We start from the raw sequence: 18,650 nt of genomic DNA on the forward strand, positions 1-18,650 counted from the left end.
CACTAGACAGATTCATTTTTATAGCCGAGTCTCTCTTTCCCTTCTATTTTCCTACTCCCCCTACCTTCTGCCCCCGCCCACCCCCAGTCCCTAGGATCCAATGAAGCTGTCATGAGGAAACCTCCCAGAATGCCTCCTGCCTTTGATGGAGAAGTCTTCACATTCGCTTTCACCCTCATTCATGTGGCTAAGGAGCAGCTATTAGATCAGCATCGACAGAGGAACAACGGAAAGTCACAGGAGCAAGAGAAGGTCCTGAACAGAGTATTCCTCCTGGAGCCGGAGCACGTAGGTCCAGGCTCTGACAGCTCCGTTTGAGAGTCGCCTGATAAAACGCAGACACCCAGTTCAAGCTGAATTTCATGTGAACCACAAGTACATTTGGAACAGAAATATACCCCAAATCTGCATATGAGATATTGGGTCGGCAACTAAGTAATTGCGGATTTTTTAAAGAAAATCAAAGACAATTTTTTCATGGAACTAAATAACTTTATTCTGTAATGTATTGCCCATTTTGATCAATGACCTTTTGCCATCTTTCAGGCAGCATCATAATCCCACGTTCAAAAAACTTCTGGTTTTTATTAGCAAAAAACTGAATCAGGTACGATTTGACATCATCATCATTATTGAAATTTTTACCATTCAAGGAGTTTTGTAAAGATCGAAACAAAAAGTAATCAGATGGTGCAAGGTCAGGACTATATGGTGGATGTGGCAAAACATCCCAACCAAGCTCCATTAATTTTTGCCGAGTGACCAAAGATGTGTGTGGCCTTGCATTGTCATGATGGAATACAACACCTTTTCGATTTGTCAATTCGGGCCACTTTTCTTCAACTGCATTGTTTAATTTCGTTAGTTGTTCAATGTAGACATCAGAATTGATCGTTCGGTTGGGTGGTAAGAGTTCAAAGTAGACAATTCCTTTGTAATCCCACCAAACTGATAACAAAACCTTCTTTTGATGAATATCAGCTTTTGATGTTGTTTGAGTTGGTTCACCTGGCCTGCTCCACGATCTTTTCCGCTTGATATTGTTGTAAACAACCCATATTTCATCGCCAGTTATCAGTCGTTTTAAAAATGGATCATTTTCATTACGTTTCTTTAGCAAATCGCAGCTGCTAATGCGTTGCGTTAACTGTGATTCTTTCAGTTCGTGAGGAACCCATGTATCGAGTTTTTGAACATAGCCAAGTTGTTTTAAGTGATTTTCAATGCATGTATGTGATACATGAAGCTTCTCTGCAATCTCACATGTTGTACTGTGACAGTCTGAATTGATTATTGCTTTGATTAGGGCGTCATCAACTTCAACTGGACGACCAGAGCGTTTTTCATCTTTGAGTGAAAAATCACCAGAACGAAATTTGGCAAACCAATTTTGACACTGCCGTTCTTTTAAGGCTTCGTCACCATAAACAGCACATAACTTTTTATGAGCTTGCGATGCGTTTTCCCTTTGCGGAAATAAAAAAGCAAAATATGACGAAAATGTTCCTTTTGATTTTCCATTTTTCAACGAACGCCAAACGAAAACTACAAAACAGATCAAAAAACTTTTTTTACTGATTAACAGCTGAGTAGCCAACTATCAAATAACAAAATGTGTTTTACATTTGTACTACGTCTGCAAACCTAAAAATTCAACTGAAGCCATATATGTGTGAAACCCGCAATTACTTAGCTGCCGACCCAATATATTTATATTGAAAATTGCTTCGTTGTTTATCGGAAACTCAAATTTCACTGGGTGTTCTGCATTTTTATTTGCTAAAATCTTGTAACCTTCTTCCATTTGCTAGTTTTGTGACCTTGAGCAAGTTACATAAACTCTGTGTTTAAGTTCCCTCATCTGTAAAGAGATAAACGAATGAATAAAAAAGGAATAGTAAAAGAACATTCTTCATAGGACAGAGTATTAGTCATCTGCACTGTTCAGTAAAATGTCTGTCTGTCTTCCTTCCACCAACCCGGTCCTGTAGCCCTTCCTTGTCCTCCTGCAGTGAGTGAGGCCTGTGACTTGCTTCAGCCGATGGAAATGGAGGGGGAATGTGTCCCTTCCAGGTAAATGTGCTGCAGAACTGTCACCGTGTGCTGCTCTCCCTGCCCCTGCTGCAGTGGCCTGTGTGGTCAGAGTGCCTGAGAGTAGACAACATGGAGAGGAAGCCCCCATCTCACACACACACACACACACACACACACACAATCACACACACCAAAGGAAGACATAAGTGTGAAGGAGAACTTTTAAACACTGAAATTTGGGGATTGTTTCTTACTGCAGCACAACTTAACCTACCTTGATTGAGAGTTGTTATAAAGATTTCATGAGCCAATGCTTGCTTTTCTTTTAAGGTTAGAGAAACTTGTTATTAAATTAAATTTTCTTTAAACACATACTTTCCCCTATTCTCACCCACTCTGGGGAGTAAGGTAACTCCCCACTGCCCCACCCCCTATGGAAACCCTGAGATGGTGAGGGTGAAGTATAAAAACACTGCCATACCCTTCAGACCCCCATCCCAGGCCTCCTTTACTCCTTTAGAAAAAGCCCCTGGAGATCCACTTGAGTGTAAAACAGCCCTTCCTCTGGAAGGGCACTCAGACACCACATGGAGCAGGATGCTCTGAGATGAACTGAGGGAGAGTGAATGGACAGGACCTCCGACCCCACTGGGGAGGGCATAGCCCACAGGACCCCTAGCAGCCAGCCTCTGTTTCCATAGGACCCATGTAAACATTGGTGTTGCTTGTGCATGTCTCTGCTCTTCCTAATCGCCTCCCTAGCCTCCCTCATCTCACCAGATGCCTTGGCTCCTGGGTCCCTCCTTCCTTCCCTCCCTCCTACAGGAGTGGGAAGGGGGCCAGAGCCCACCTCACCCCTTCTTCCAGGCATGAGCCAGCGGGTGTTAAGCGTGGAGAACATGCCTGACACGTAGTAGGCACAACGTAAGTACTTACTATGTAAGAAAAAGTCAGCAACACCCTTGGTACTAAAAAGGGATCAAGACAGGCCTTGCTTGCTGTCCAAGTGATGGTAATAAACATTTATTGTCCAGCCCTCCTTCTCCCGGCCTGAGAATTCAGATCTCCCCCTTCTCCTCCGCAGCACTGTGTAATAAACTCTGTAACGTCAGCAGCATTTAGCTCAGGGAGTTTCTTTAATCATTAAACAAGATTTTTATGTCCAAAACACTCTTATATGGGTCTGCTCCATCTGCAGTGTGGGCTGGGAGGGAGCGGGAGGGGGTCGGGCAGCTGACCGGCTGCACCCTGTGGGGGCCAGCTCTGTGCATAGATTCAGAGAGGGCCAAGGAGCCCGGCCCATGGAGGCTCCGGCTAATGAGAATCAGATGCCTGTCACTCAGGCCGCAGTGCTCGTCCTGCTCTCTGGGTACCGACTCCATCCTTAAACAGCCCAGGCCTGACTGTATGCAGCCTTCCTTCCCCGAAGGAATTCCAAAGCGTCCCGGCAGTGCTCTCCCTGCCGCCTGGCGATGGGAGACAGACAGGGGAAGGTCGGTGCAGAGCTCAGGTCCGGAGCTCCCCTGCAACCTGCCGCCCAGAAAGGGCCTCTGGCCAGGAATGCCAGGTGATCTCTCCTGCTACAAACATACCATTGCTTTCCCTTTCATGCTCATAAAAGAAATTCGAACACGCACTAGCGAGGCTTTCAAACTCCCTCTCAAAAGGAAGGACAGAGTTCATTCATGTCAGACGCAGAACATTGCCATCGATGTGTACGTGCACGTACAGTTACTTTCATATACAACTGAAACAAAACTTCACCAACTGTCACTTACCCTCATCTACTCAATGCCACTGGTTGTAAAAAGCTGATCACTATCCAAATGCAGATCTTACAACCAATGTATGTGTAGGGTGTTACATGTTGAGCCACAGCTCACTCCCAGACAGTGAGCGGGAGGAAGGCCTCAGACCCAGGGCACTGGGATTAGACCTCACCTGACGGCCCTGGGACAGCTCTTCACCTTTCCAGGCCACAGGATGTTAACGTTGGGTACTTGTGTGCAGGTGAACAAAGAGATGCCGAAGCCGCCCTCACATGCTGAGACTTTGGCAGTTCCTCTGAGTCTGTTGATTCAGAGTTGGGATTAAAGGTAGGGAGAGAGTCCATGTTCCTTCAGTAAACACAGCTTTGCGTGGATCCTAAACCACTCAGATTTTTATTTTACTGTGTGTAACAGAACTCTCCCTACACTAAGGTGACCAGGTGTCCTGCTTTTGGCGGGACAGTCCTGATTTTTAACAATTTGTCCCTCGCCCCATGGCATTTTTAAAAAGTCCAAAAGATTTAAAAGATTCTTTCCAAAAATTGAGACTTTTTTAAAATGCCGTGGGACACGGGACAAATTGTTCCGCCAAAAGCGGGACGTCTGGCCACCTTACCCTACACACACACACACACACACACACACACACACACACACACACACAAGAAATTACTGGTCCAAGCAGTGGGCGGGCCCACGGGCGTGCTGGGCTGTGCATAGTTGGCTCAGAATGCTGGGGTGAAGCCAGGGTAACTGTCTTCTCCCACCGCCGGGCTCCACTCTCCTCTCCCACGGCTGCATTCTCTTCCGTCATAGACAGGACCCTCCTGCTGGCCAGAGAAGATGCTCAGCAGCAGCTCTCAGCTCACATGCGTCCAGCCTGACCGCCCAGGAGGGTAAGGCACCTCTCCTGATGTTTCAGCAGGAACTCCAGGCTTCTTGCTATCCCAGCGCAGATCACTTCCTGAAACAGTCACAGTGACCAGGGAAGGACACCGCCCCGCTGCTGAAGTGTGGGTTCCATGCCAAGCCCTGGGACACAGTGATCATCTTAGGTCCACTAAACTGCATGAACTTGAGAACGGGATTGAGTCACAAAGGAAAATCAAGGGGCCATTTCCAAAAGTTAGGGCCAAGAACGTTAAGCAGATACTTTTTTTAAATGGCCACTGCTGACCTCTGTCTACAGCCTGAAAGCAGAGACAGAAAGTGGGCCTTTTACCTCTTGGAGAGGACTTTTCATCACGAGAAATCCTGACACGTTCTCTCTCCAATCTCTGTCAGAAGTTAGACGCTGTGGCAAGAGATTCGCTTAGCTTTGAAATGGAAAACTTAATGTGCCATGAACATCTGGCCGTTGGCCTAAGAGGTAAACACTCTCTTCGGGGCCTTTTGGAAATCCTCTCTCCCGCGTTATGCCCGTGGTTTTTAACGTCAGAATTGCCTTCATGGTTGCATCACCACGGCCTTCGCAAACGAAGTGTAAACCTGCAGGTCACCTTGGGCTAACCGGTGACTTGTACGCTCACCTGATTGGCTGAGCTGCTGGAGCAGGAACCTTGCACTGCCAAGCGTGCATAAGGGAAAGCGTGGGCACACGAGGTGACGCTGACAGGATCTGACAAAGGGAGGAAGCACACTGGAGAAAGACGGCTCCGGGATGGATTTTTTCTGTGTTTCGCTGAATACCGTTTGTCTCCTGGGAAGCAATGCCAACAGGGTTGTGGCTTCTGGATTCTGCAAATATCATCACTGTGCATGCCAGGAGATTACCTTGCTGAAACACAGGGAGAGATAAACTGAGGAGGAGCATACACTCTTTCTTTGCCACGTTCCCTTCCAGGCCAGATCACCGGGCCCAGGGTTTGGGCTCTTGTTTGCTTGCTTGCTTTGTTTTCAGTTAGTGGGGGTGTGGTTATGGGTTGTTTTGTTCCTAGTGATTTCTCAGAGACTAATTCAATTCCAACTGAGAAAAGGCAACTTGCTGTGGTGCAGGCACATTTATCACCTTCAGGAAATTGACAGTTTTGATGTGATAATTTTATTTTGCCTTGGAGTTAAGAGACAAAGGATAGTAATTATTACTTTCCAGGTGCCACATATGAAGCAGAAACCTGGGGCTTTTTCCACTGCGAGGACATTGCCCCTCCCACTCTGGTGGCTCTTCCTTTTTCAGCTTTCAGATCTTGGCTTATACGCCAGGCCATAGCTTCTTAGAAGTTGCAAACCCAGGTTGTTGCCCATGCTTCTTACTGGCCAGCTGTAAGTCAACTTCCCGCATCCTCCTCTTTGTCTGATTAATTTGTTGGAGCGGCTCACAGAACTCAGAGAAACGTGTGACTCACTAGAACACTGGTTTGTTATAAGAGGATGTCACTCAAGAGCACCCAGGTGGACAAGATGCACAGGGCAAGCCATGGGGAAAGAAGGCCTGGTGCTCCCAGGTCTTCTCCAGGCGGTCCCTCTCACAATACCCTCATGTTTTACCAACCTGGAGGCTCTCCAGAGCCTGTCTTTATGTGTGTTGTTGTTGTTGTTGTTGTTGTTGTTTCCAATGGAAGCTCCCTTCACAGGCGTGGTTGATTAAATCACTGGCCGATGGCAAACATTTCACCTCCAGCCCCTAGCCCTCTGCCCTCCCCAGAGGCCAGGAGTGGGACTGAAAGTTCTACCTTTCTAATCTCATGGTTGGTTCCACTCCCAACCAGCCTCCATCCTTAGGTGAAGCCTCCAAATCGCCTTATTAACAGAACAAGTGAAACCTTTGTTGCTTCATCACTAAGCAAATTTCAAAAGTCTTAGAAGTTCTGTGCCAGAAGGAAGAACTAAGACTAAATATGCGTTTCATACCATATCAGAGAAAAACCCAAAACTACCCTCTGATCCTACAAACTACCTTCTCCCCCATGTCTCAATCACATCAACCACCAAGGCCTGACCGTCTCCATCCCCCTTCCTCTAAGGTCACCCTCAGCATTCTAGTCCAAGCTGCCATCACCCCTTACCTGGACAGGTAACAGGTGAAGGAATTACACCTGTAACTGTTCCTTCTCTGGTTTCCTGAATCCATTCAATGACCTCACAATTCACCCTTCTGACAACTGCCAGTGAGGTTTATCCAAACAGCCTAGACCTTCTAAAGTCAGATTGAATGGGCCCGTTAGCTGTGGGGGCTTTCACTCAGCCATAGTCTACTGTCTTTGCGTACAAAACCCATAGTGACAGCCACTGCCTCTGAGGTTTCAGGTGAGGGTTACGCGAAAGTGAAGTGCTTCCCTTGGTGTCAGCAAATAGCAGCTGCTCAGTAAATATTAGGTGTGGTTATTATTATCACTTGGCTTGTCTGTCGGCCGGTGAATTAGGACACTCTAACCCCAGCGATGATAAATATGCACATGTTTAGTGTGCAACACTCATTCATCTGTTTATATAGGTAAAGTGCAAAGGGAGGGTCATGTCTTCTTTTCTTTCCCATAATTTTTAAGGCCAGCACAATTATGAGAAAATGCCTCTAACCTAGATGAAGCCAAGAATACTACAAACAATCCAAATCACACATTTACAAGGAGCATTTACAATATGGGTAGATGAACCATTTCAAAATTCTTTCTTTAAGGAAGTTAATGAAATTCCTCTCATACATCCAACATGCTCTTCCCAGTTATTCCTCTATGGTGCCTAGTAAGAAAACAAACAAACAAAAATATTTAAAGAAATAAATATTCAACTGTGCATAGAGTGGGCTATTAAGTATTCAGAAGAGCCTTTTACCAGAATGTGAAGAATGTAATCCTTAGCTGACCAGATGTAAACAATGAAAAGGCAAAGAGTAATGCAATCCTGAAATGCACCCTGTAACTCTCTGTAAACACAGATGTATGTGCTTTCTATTAGAGGAGGCCTTTAATTAAGAGCTGTCCTAATTGCTCAAAATGTGCTTCAAGTCGGGTAACTCAAAAGCAAGTCTCTCACAACTACGTCTTGCAGGAAAAGCTTATTAATTTCATGTGAGGGAAGTTTTCTCCAAAGTAAAGAATATTTTTTAATTACATGCCTTTTCGTTACTTTAAAAGGACCCAGGGCTAGAGGTAGAACGTTAAAAACCTCAAATGGCCCTGGCCAGTGTGGCTCAGTTGGGAGTCGTCCTGTGCACCAAAATATTATAGGTTCCATTTCCAGTATGGATACATGCCTGGGCTCTGGGCTTGTTCCCCAGGAGGGAGCATGCAGGAGGCAGCTGATGGATTTTCTCTCTCTCCCTTTCCCTTCCTCTCTCTCTAAAAAAGAAATCAATTACAGAGACCAATATGGCAGCATAGGTAAACTACAATTAAAATATAGAACAACCATCACTCAGAACCACCTGAAATCTGGCTGAACAGAAGTCCTACAATTAGAGATATAAAGAAGAAAGCACAATGAGACTGGTAGTGGGGGTGGAGGCATGGGACAGGCTCCTCTGGTACCCACATGTGGAGTGTTTTCAATAGGGAGGGACATCTAGGCTGGAAGCCTCCCATGAGGAGCAAGGGGTCCCCCACACCAGACCACTCAGCTCAGGCTTCCAATGCTTGGAATATAAGTCCTCATAACTTCCCATTTACTGTGTTGCTAATGGCAATCAAGGCTCAACTACAACAAGATGGTGCACACAACCCACAAAGAGGCACAACTAGAATAAGTACCCAGCTCAGGTGCCTGGAGAGGCTGAGCCACTGGGCTGTACACAAGGCCACTCTACCAATTCCAGGAAACATAGCAACTCTACAGCTATTACACAAGGCCACTCTACCAATTCCAGGAAACATAGCAACTCTACCTAATGCATAGTAACAAACACAAGGAAGCAGCCAAAATGCAGAGACAAAGAAACATATGAAATGTGTCCTTTCACAAATGAAATAACAAAAGAAATCTCCAGAAAAAGAATTTAATGAAATGGAAGCAAGCAAACAACTAGATACAAAGTTCAAAATCATGATTATAAGGTTGCTCAAGGAACTTAATGAAAGCTTCAAGGGACTTAGTGAGACTTTCAAGGATCTTAATGAGAACATTAAAGACATGGAAAAGGACCAGTCAGAAATGAAGGATACACTAACTAAGAATGAATAATAATTTATAGGGAATCAACAGTAAAGTAGAGGACACCAAGAATCAAATCAGCAATCTGGAATATAAGGAAGCAAAAAGCACCCAATCAGAAGAGCAAAAAGAATCCAAAAATATGAAGATAGTGTAAGGGGCCTCTGAGATAACTTCAAGCATATTGACATTCACATTCTGGGAAAGCCCAAAGGAGAAGAAAGAGAGCAATATAATGAAAACCTATTTGAATAAATAATGACAGAAAACTTTCCCTATTTGGTGAGAGAAATAGACATATAAATTCAGGAAGTGCAGAGATTCCCAAACAAGTGAACCCAAAGAGGCCCACACCAAGACACATCATAATTAAAATGCAAAGATAAAGACAAAGAGAGGATCTTAAAAGCAGCAAGAGAAAAGCAGTTAGTTGCCTACAAGGGAGTTCCTATAAGACTGTCAGCTGATTTCTAAATAGAAACATTGCAGGCCAGAAGGGATGGATAAGAAATATGCAAAGTGATGAACAGCAAGGACCTACAACCAAAATTGCTCTACCCAGAAAAGCTATCATTTAGAATTGAAGGTCAGATAAAGAGCTTCACAGATAAGAAAAAAGCTAAATGAGTTCATCATCACCAAACCAGTATTACATAAAATGTAAAGGTTTTTTTTAGGAGGAGGAGGAGGAAGAGAAGGAGGAGAAAGAGAAAGAGGAGGAGGAGGAGGAGATATGAACAATAATATGACAATTAATACATAGCTACTAACAATTGAATCTAAAAATCAAAATAAAGTAACAAGAAATCTAATGAACAACCTAAACTGATGAATAAAAATAGAACCAGAGGCAAGGAGACATGGAACAGACTGACAAATCTCAGAGGGAAGGGTAGGGTGGAGAGAAATTAACCAAAGAACATATGCATATATGCATTACCTATGGACACAAACAATAGGGTGGTGAAGGCCTAGGGCAGGGTGGGAACCGGATGGAAGAGGGTAGTGGGGGGCGGGGAGAGTGACATCTGTAATACTCTCAATACTAAAGATATAAAAAAATATATATAAATAAAATTTCAAAAGACTTTTTAAAAAAAAACTCAGAGAAATGACTTTAAACTATTCCAAGGGGCCCTGGAATACCTCAAAGATTCATTCTCCTACATTTCTAAACTAATTAGGCCTATTTAATATGCTTGGAAAATTACATGGGAAGCTTTGACAAATAAGAATACACTGAGCCTGGTGTGGCTCAGTGGTTGAGCATCGAGCTATGAACCAGGAAGTCATGGTTCAATTCTCAGTCAGTTTCAGGCTTGATCTCCAGTGGAGAGCATGCAGGAGGCAGATGATCGATGATTCTCTCTCATCATTGATGTTTCTATATCTCCCTTCCTCTCCATTCTTCTTTGAAATCACTAAAAATATATTTTAAAAAAGAATACCATTATTTTTAATAAAGAGCCAAATTAAAACCAGTTATTTACTGTATTAAGTTTAGGTTTAATTTGTTCTGATTATTTGCATGAATACAATAAAGGTAACAATCTATTATTTAAACTTTTTCAAAGCCTGCTATGCTGGAATGTTGTATTTCCCTGCCAGCAGCATCAGGGAGCGGGGAGGCCTTGCCTTAGGATGACTGACAGGAGATAGAGACCTTCTCCCTGGTTCCATAAGAATAATTAATGCTGAAACCGGTTTGGCTCAGTGGATAGAGCGTCAGCCTGCAGACTGAAAGGTCCCAGGTTCGATTCTGGTCAAGGGCATGTACTTTGGTTGCGGGCACATCCCCGGTAGGGGGTGTGCAAGAGGCAGCTGATAGATGATTCTATCTCATCGATGTTTCGTAACTCTCTATCCCTCTCTCTTCCTCTCTATAAAAAAATCAATAAAATATATTTTAATAAAAAAAATAATTACTAACAACTAGAAAGAGGAGGAAAATGTTAGCACTCTAGGGCCACGCAATCCTTAACTGCCATCTGCAAGCTTCCCGCCACAGGGGAACTGAGGCCAGGACAAGCTCTCTGGCCACCAGGCTCAGGCCGTACGAGGAATGGGAACTGTCCTGAAGACCCCTGATCGCACACCTGCATTCCTCCTGGTTTCAAGCCCAGCTCAGCCCAAACCACTAAGGACAAGAGCTTCCCACCAGTGACTGCACCTGCACATGAGGGTGAAACCCCAGCTCCTGGGGCTGCCAGCATCGCCCAGTGTCCCCTTCCCTTGGGGTATTCTACCCCCACCCCCTTTCTTTAAACAAATTCAATTTTCCCTAAACAAATAAAAAAATTAAAAAACATAAATATAAAATCTTAAAAAGGGCTCAAAGCCTACTTCCCATACTCCATCTTGTATTTCAAAATAAAAACAAGTAAAGTAAAAGAAATAAGTAAAAAGAAGAACGAAGTTCTACTTTTCCCATAAATGCTACATTATTGATTTTCTTTTTCAAATAGTATACATTTAATTATTTTTCAAGAAAGATTTTTAGTGAAACTGCTTTGCTAGTGTCCGAGCACCTGTGCCCTGCCTACCAGGGATTCACAGATATCGGGAGCTCCACCACTCAACAGGTCTGTCCCAGGCGAGGGCAGCTAGCTGGGCATGTAGAGACCTGGATTCAAATCCCAGCTAAGGCACTTGCTCGCTGTGTGGTTCTGGCCTACTTCCTAATCTCTGGATGTCAATCACCTTATCTGTGGCTGAAATGTGTTGTGTGGGGATTAGAGTGAGTAATCAGAAATATAGTAAGTGTCCCCCAAATTTGGGACATATACAAATGTTCACAATTAATCCATCACCTGTATGCAAATGGTGCCTAAGCAAAGTACTGTTGTTATCTTAAGCAGACGAAACAGGCACCTTACAGCTGTTTATTTTGCAAATGTGTGCTTAGCATGTTCTGTTGACAGAGAGAGTTTCAAAAACTCCACAAATTTCAATTCAGCAGAATTTGTGGTAACAAGTGTTTGGTATCTTGAAGTGAGGAGAGGAGGAATGTATAAAGAAGAAACTTCTATATGACACAGTTAGAGATCATGGAACATCACACCATGTCAGTGGACTTTCAGCATTTGGGAAATAAGCATATTCTTTCCAGGAGTATGCTTGGAAACCCTTCTTCCCTGAGAAGATGAGCTGTCAACTTCGAAACCTGCTCAGTAACTTCCTGCCTTGCCATTATAGCAAGGTGATTAAAAGAAAACAAAGGAAATGCTGCCATTTAACACACCTGAGTACACGTCCTCTCCCCCGTGGTAGTCATTGACTTAACAAACTTCACTCATCTACTGCATACCAGTCCATTGTGTTAGATCAGTGGTCGGCAAACTGCGGCTCTCGAGTCACATGCAGCTCTTGTGCCGCTTGAGTGTGTCTCTTCCACAAAAACACCACGGCCAGGGCGAGTCTATTTTGAAGACGTGGCGTTAGAAGAAGTTTAAGTTTAAAAAATTTGGCTCTCAAAAGAAATTTCAATTGTTGTCCTGTTGATATTTGGCTCTGTTGACTAATGAGTTTGCCGATCATTGTGTTAGATGATGAGGATAAAATGACCAAGACCCTTCCATGGCCCACACTCACGTGGCACCAGGTATGCTTGGAGGGGCAGAGCGGTCCTTCTGAGGTCATTTCCTGGGCAGCAGCTAGGTCCAGCGCTGCTTTCACACACATTACATGGCTGAATTAGATGCCATGCTGTTCTCATTTCTCCTTTACCCCCTTTACTAACAAAAATTGTTCATTGCAAAACAATAACAACAACCATAAGGCCTACATTTCTCAAAAAAAATGTTATCTATGTAACCTATTTAAACACAAACCTGTGTTCACCCAAAGTGTCATTGTCATGAAAGATGGAAAGGCTGAAGGACTGATCAAAATTAAAGGAGACATAATAACAAAATGTAATATGCAATCTTGGTCTGAATCCCAGACTGGATGAAAAAAAAAAAATGGCAATAAAGGTCCTTTTTGGATCAGTCAACAAAACTGGAATACAGACAACAGATTGAATTCAAGTATTGATCAATGTTTAATGACTTGAAGTAGGTGACTGTGCAGCAATCCTGTGAGAGAATCTCCTGGTTTTTAGGGGATACACACTGAAGAATTCAAGGGTAGGGTGGCATGAACTTAATTGCAAAATGGTTTGGGGGAAATTTTTATGAAACAGGCAAGATGTTAGCAATTGGTGAATTAGATAAGGGTTGTATGGAGCTTTTGGTACTTCCCTTGTGCTTTTCTTGATACTTGTAATGTTTTATGAATAAAAGTTACATTTTGTAAATCTAAAATGTAGGGTCCCTTACAGCACAAAGGGAGGGCTGAAAATTCCAAGCACACACTCTGCAGCTGGGTATCATTAAGAATGATGTCCTGTTGTGACCAGATATTAAAAGTTTGCTCTGCCATGGCGCATTTCTATGGATTTGGGCAATAAAAGGAAACATTCTTCCAGTCTTGGATTTTATTATCATTCCTCTGAGAATGTATGCTTGGTCAGATATTCTTTATTTTGGCTCCAGGTCACCTGTAATTTCAGAATGCATTTTGAAGTCAATTCATCTCTTAGCCCATCCAAATATTGAAAATGTCATTAAATTATGAAGTAGAACTGAAAAGATTTTTGTCTGGAAATTCTTTTAGTCCATTCCCATTTTCATTCATCACCGGGCAATTTTTACTTGAAATCTGAAGTCCCTAATGAGCTTAGTCTCTTGATAGCTCAAACATGACTGCCCTGATTTAAAGATTTTTCTTTAACGATGTGATTTATGTGCTAACTTACACATATCTCAGCAGGTAGGGAATTCAGAGAACATTCATGACTTGGGGCTTTGGGAGAAATTATTTTATGTAGGCTCCGTTATAAGTGGGGAAAATAAGTCTTACCTCAGAGGGGATGATGTAAGAGATAGTTATCATTTGTGAAACGCCTCAAGGTCTTGAGATGAAAAGAGCCCTTTTGATGCATCAGACTGCCATTTGTATTATGGGCTTACATTTCTTTTACAGTATGTAGAGCACAGTCATTTTATTTTATTGATTGGGCTTGAGAGATAGAGATAGAGATAGAGATAGACACAGGGGGGAAGAGAGAGAGAGAGAGAGAGAGAGAGAGAGAGAGAGAGAGAGAGAGAGAGAGAGAGGGAGAGAGAGGAGAGGGAAATATAGTAAGAAATATCAATCTGTTTTCCCACTCATTCATGCAGTCATGCATTGGTTGATTTCTGTATGTGCCCTAGCCGGGGATCAAACCCCCAAACTTGTGCATCAGAATGATGCTCTAACAACCGAGCTTTCTGGCTAGGGATCATTTTCACAGATTAAACAAATTCACTTGCCTTTGGTCAGTGGTAGTGTTTCCATCCGTAGAAGGAAGACATTGTTAGCCATGTTGCTTCTCCTTTATACTCCCTGGCTGACTAAATGAGCTATTTTATTTTCACTTTATTACTTTACTTCTATATTCATGTTATTATTTTAATTTTATTATACAAACTACTCTTGCCTTAGTACATCTTATATAATCAAAACCCAGAGATCAGAATGACCAGAGACCAGAACCACCTTGGCACCTCTCGGGGCTGGCCCCATCCCCAGCAAGTGGTTAGGGATCATCAGGTAGGCAGGCCAGCGGTTAGGGGTGATCAGGTAGGCAGGCCAGAGGTTAGGGGTCATCAGGTAGGCAGGCCAGCGGTTAGGGGTGATCAGGTAGGCAGGCCAGAGGTTAGGGGGGATGAGACAGGCAGGCAGATCCCTGCAATCAGTTGCCTCAAAGAGGGAGACGTAGGCCACAGCCTGCGGGAGGGATGCTTGGCAGCTTCTATGGGAGGCACTGGTGGTGGTGGGCACTGCAGGATGGGGCTGGTGCCACGGAGGCTCCTGAGTGGGCATGGTGGCTGCAGCCTGGTCCAGGTCCCAGGGTGGCAGCCTCCCCTCGCAGCTTCTGCAGGGCTGGACTGCCACGCCTCCTGCCATGATGCCTGGGCAGATCCCAGACCCTTCCATGACTGCGGGCTCTCTGCAAGGCTCGGCTTCCTGACTGAACACCCAGCTGGGCCCTGACTGCAGAGGAGCTGAAATACGCTGATATCCTCAACATTGAGGCCATGATCGCCTCTTTGCACGTCCTGGAAGTGAAACTGGGCAAGAGGCCCCAACCTGTGAAAAGTGAGCTAGACGAGGAACAGGAGCGGAGGAAAGGCGCTGGGAAAAGAACAAAGCGGTGGCAGCCTGATGCCAGAACAAGAAGAAGGAGAGGAAGGAGTTCCTGCAGCGGGAATCTGAGTGGCTGGAGCTCATGAATGCGGAGCTGAAAACCCAGATGGAGGAGCTGAGGCAAGAACGGCAGCAGCTCATCCTGATGCTCAGCCAACATTGCCCCACCTCCGTCATCAGGACCAACAGCGTAAAGACTCCCGACTCAGAAGGCAGCCCACTGCTGCAGCAGCTGGAGAAGAAGTGACCATGGCCTGGGAGAAGAAAGAGGAGGAGAAGGAGATGAGGAGAGGGCAGAGGAGGAGGGTCCCAGAGGGCTCTTTCTTGCTGCATGCAAAACTCTTCAATGAGGCTCAGCACAGCCAGCATCAGCCAGGCTTTTTTGTGAAACTCAGATCAGCCACACCAGGGGAGGAACCAAGGCTGATGAAACCCAGGACCAAGCGCTGAGACCAAAGTAGTCCTGAGGATGGTGGGGATGGGGGGGGGGGGGTGTAGTGTTCTTCCTGGGGTCAGGCTTGCAGGAGGCAGGACAGAAGAGATACCCAACCAGGCAGCTGTGGGCACTTCTCTGGCCTCTTTGCCAGGGCATTCACCCAAAAGACATCCGAGCAGCCAGGAAAAGCCATGAGTTGCAACTAAGATTAGGCTGAGTATGGAACTCAGAATGAAATTGCAATCTGCCTGCCCCCAGCCCTGGCCCTGACCCTGATCCTGATGCAAGGCTGGAGAAGGGCACAGTGCCAGGCCCTGCTGTACCCATCCAGTGTAGTCCAGCTCAGTCCTGCCCGAGTGGCAGCCAGGGTGCACCCTCCCCTGCCCTGCTGGAGTTGCTGTGGGTACGAGGCATGGGCTCCTTCCAAAGCACATACTCACTGAATGTTCACAGAACTGGCTGTCCTGGCAGGGCTTTCAACTGCATGTGTTTTTTATACCTTATTTTATATTATATATAAAAATATATATTTTTAAAAAAACAAACAAAACAAGCAATATATAAGTTAGTTTCTATAATCACTCGATGGAATACCATATAAATATGCTATGGTTTGTTGTTACAAACAGATATTCAGCAGTTATGACCATTGTTTGTAACTTCTAAGTAATGTAGTCTCTGGGTGTTGAGGGTGGCAGGGGAGGGGGGACAGCACTGCACAGGTAGCAAGCAGTGGCAGCGGCAGGGGTGGGGCCAGCTGCCTGCAGCCAGGGGAAGGATAGTCCCCGAGTGCATGGATTTTCGTGCACGGGGCCTCTAGTTTTCATAATAAAGAGCATTGCCCAATAAATTCAATTACTCTGTCTTAGTTTGTTCAGGCTGCTGTAACAAAGTACCGTAGACTGAGTAAGCTTATAAACAACAGAAATGTATTTCTCACACTTCTGGAGCCTGAAAGTTTGAGACTGGGGTGCCAGCATAGCAAATTTCTAACAAAGTCATCCATCCCACAAACACCTTGGAATGAAGTAGAATGAAGACCCCTTCTTGAGCTGGGCCTGAAAACCTTGACTAAAGGGTTCAACAGTGACAGAACTCAGCTACTATTCCCCTTTGGTTTTGCTTCCTTAGCTAACATGCATTCTGCCAAATTAAAGAAAGAATATGATTGGTGCAATGTTGTTACCATCATTCTTGTTGGACAAAGCTCTGTAGACAGGCCTGCTCATAGGCCACTGACCAACCTATACAGTGGCTGCCCATAGGTACCATGCCCACTACTAGGGATCAAGCCTGCAACTGGGCATGTGCCCTTGACCAGAATCGAACCCAGGACACATCAGTCCACAGGCTGATATTCTATCCATGGAGCCAAACCCGCTAGTGTGGAATGGGAGGTTGTATTTAAAAAATTAAGAGGAGGTGGATCTTGGAGCAATTCAAACCACATTTTGGTTTTCTATACCAACTGCTGATAACGAATGATGTGGGGGAGTCCTCTTCCCCACAGGATACTGGGAGTGGGGTCCTCACAATATCCAGAGAAAAAGAATGGTCTGAGGCTCCCACGTGAGAACAGGTGATTTTTCATTTGCACAGAGTTAAGTCCCTGGGTTACCCAAGTCCCACTTCCTTTGTCAAGTCACGGAAAACGCGTAGCTGGGGTTCCAGTAGAGCTAAAACCAGAGCCAGTGTCCAGGTTTTCTTCTGTGTTGAGGCAGGGTCCATCCAGCATCGGGCTAGTTCCAGTCCAGTAGTCCATTGTGTGTGGGCAATGGGGGCAAATGCAGGGAAGCAGGAGCAAAAGATCCCTGCAAGCCCAGGGTCACAAGAATCCCGAGAGAGTCTTTAGTTAGGCTCGTTAGGGTGTTATGTATCCCAAATCTTGCAACCCTTGCAGTGTCCACGCCCATTCTGGCCAACCATCTGTGTCCCCAGGTGTAATTGACAGCAAGCACTTTCAGTAGCTCCTCACCTTTACCGGGCATGTGTCTATCTTCCCTATGTTGGACCTCTGGGGCAGGTAAAGTTGTAGCTTCCTGGTGAAGCTGCCCAAATGACATGCCTAGAATGTCTGGCCTTCCCTTTTCTCTTCCCCATTATTAATGCCTAATTACAATGGTGTCACTGTTGCATATTTATTTTTTTAATTCAGTGTACTGGGATGACCTGCTGTATTTATAGAGAACAGAACAGTGTTTCTGAATTGTCATCACCTTTACTGTCTATGGTGGTTTGACCAATTACAGAAAGCTCCATGTACACAATGAGCAGAATGTAGGGACTTATTAATAATGAAAGAGTCCAGTGCCCAGACAATGTGGTTCAGTGGTTGAGCATCGACCTATGAACAGGAGGCCATGGGCATTGACCTATCAACAGGAGGCCATGATTTGATTCTTAGCCAGGGTACATGCCTGTGTTGTGGGCTGGTTCCCCAGTGGGGGGCATGAAGGAGGCAATCAATCAATGATTCTTTCTCATCATTGATGTTTCTCTCTCTCTCTCTCTCTCTCTCTCTCTCTCTCTCTCTCTCTCTCTCTCTTTTCCTCTCTGAAATCAATAAAAAATATATATATTTTAAAAAACACTGCTTTAAAAAAAAATAAAGAGTCCAGAGCAGGGCTTGGTTCAAGTGTGATTTGATTCTGAGGTTCACAATGTTTTGGGGGTTTCACTGTTCTTTCCCTTCAATTCTTTCAACTCTGGTCTCTTTTATATTCGTACCGGCCCCGGGCTGGCCTCTGGCATAGGCAACCAAAATGGCCATCTCTGCTGCAGGCCCTGTAACTGCAGCCTCACCCAGTCCAGAATGAAGGCAGCATTTGTCCCAGCATTCCGAGTGCAATCACCAAGGCTCATGCCAATGAGCCAGCCTGGGTGACCCGGGCAGCGTTGAATCCGGGGCTGGGACCCGGTGAGTGAACAGTGTATCCGCTCACCTGGGAGACCTGCTCCTGCCCTGGGCAGGACAGACCGCTTCCCCAGAACCACTGGTGTCTTCACTGGGAGGCGAGGGCACTCAGCAGGAGGAGGGGGGAAGGGAGGTGTGAAAATAAGGATTAAGTCTGTTACCCCAGGCCCAACAGACACCG

General features: G+C 45.0%; 1 pseudogene across 1 annotated transcript; it reads left to right on the forward strand.

Annotated features, from left to right (window-relative positions):
- Positions 1-14,844: 14,844 nt before the first annotated feature.
- LOC311631549 (jun dimerization protein 2-like) lies at positions 14,845-15,366 on the forward strand (annotated as a pseudogene). The gene has a single exon. The product of its transcript is annotated as a jun dimerization protein 2-like (transcript).
- The last annotated feature ends 3,284 nt before the right edge of the window (positions 15,367-18,650 follow it).

Source organism: Pipistrellus hanaki (assembly GCF_964339955.1).
Source record: "Pipistrellus hanaki genome assembly, chromosome: 13".
Taxonomy (NCBI): Eukaryota; Metazoa; Chordata; class Mammalia; order Chiroptera; family Vespertilionidae; genus Pipistrellus; species Pipistrellus hanaki.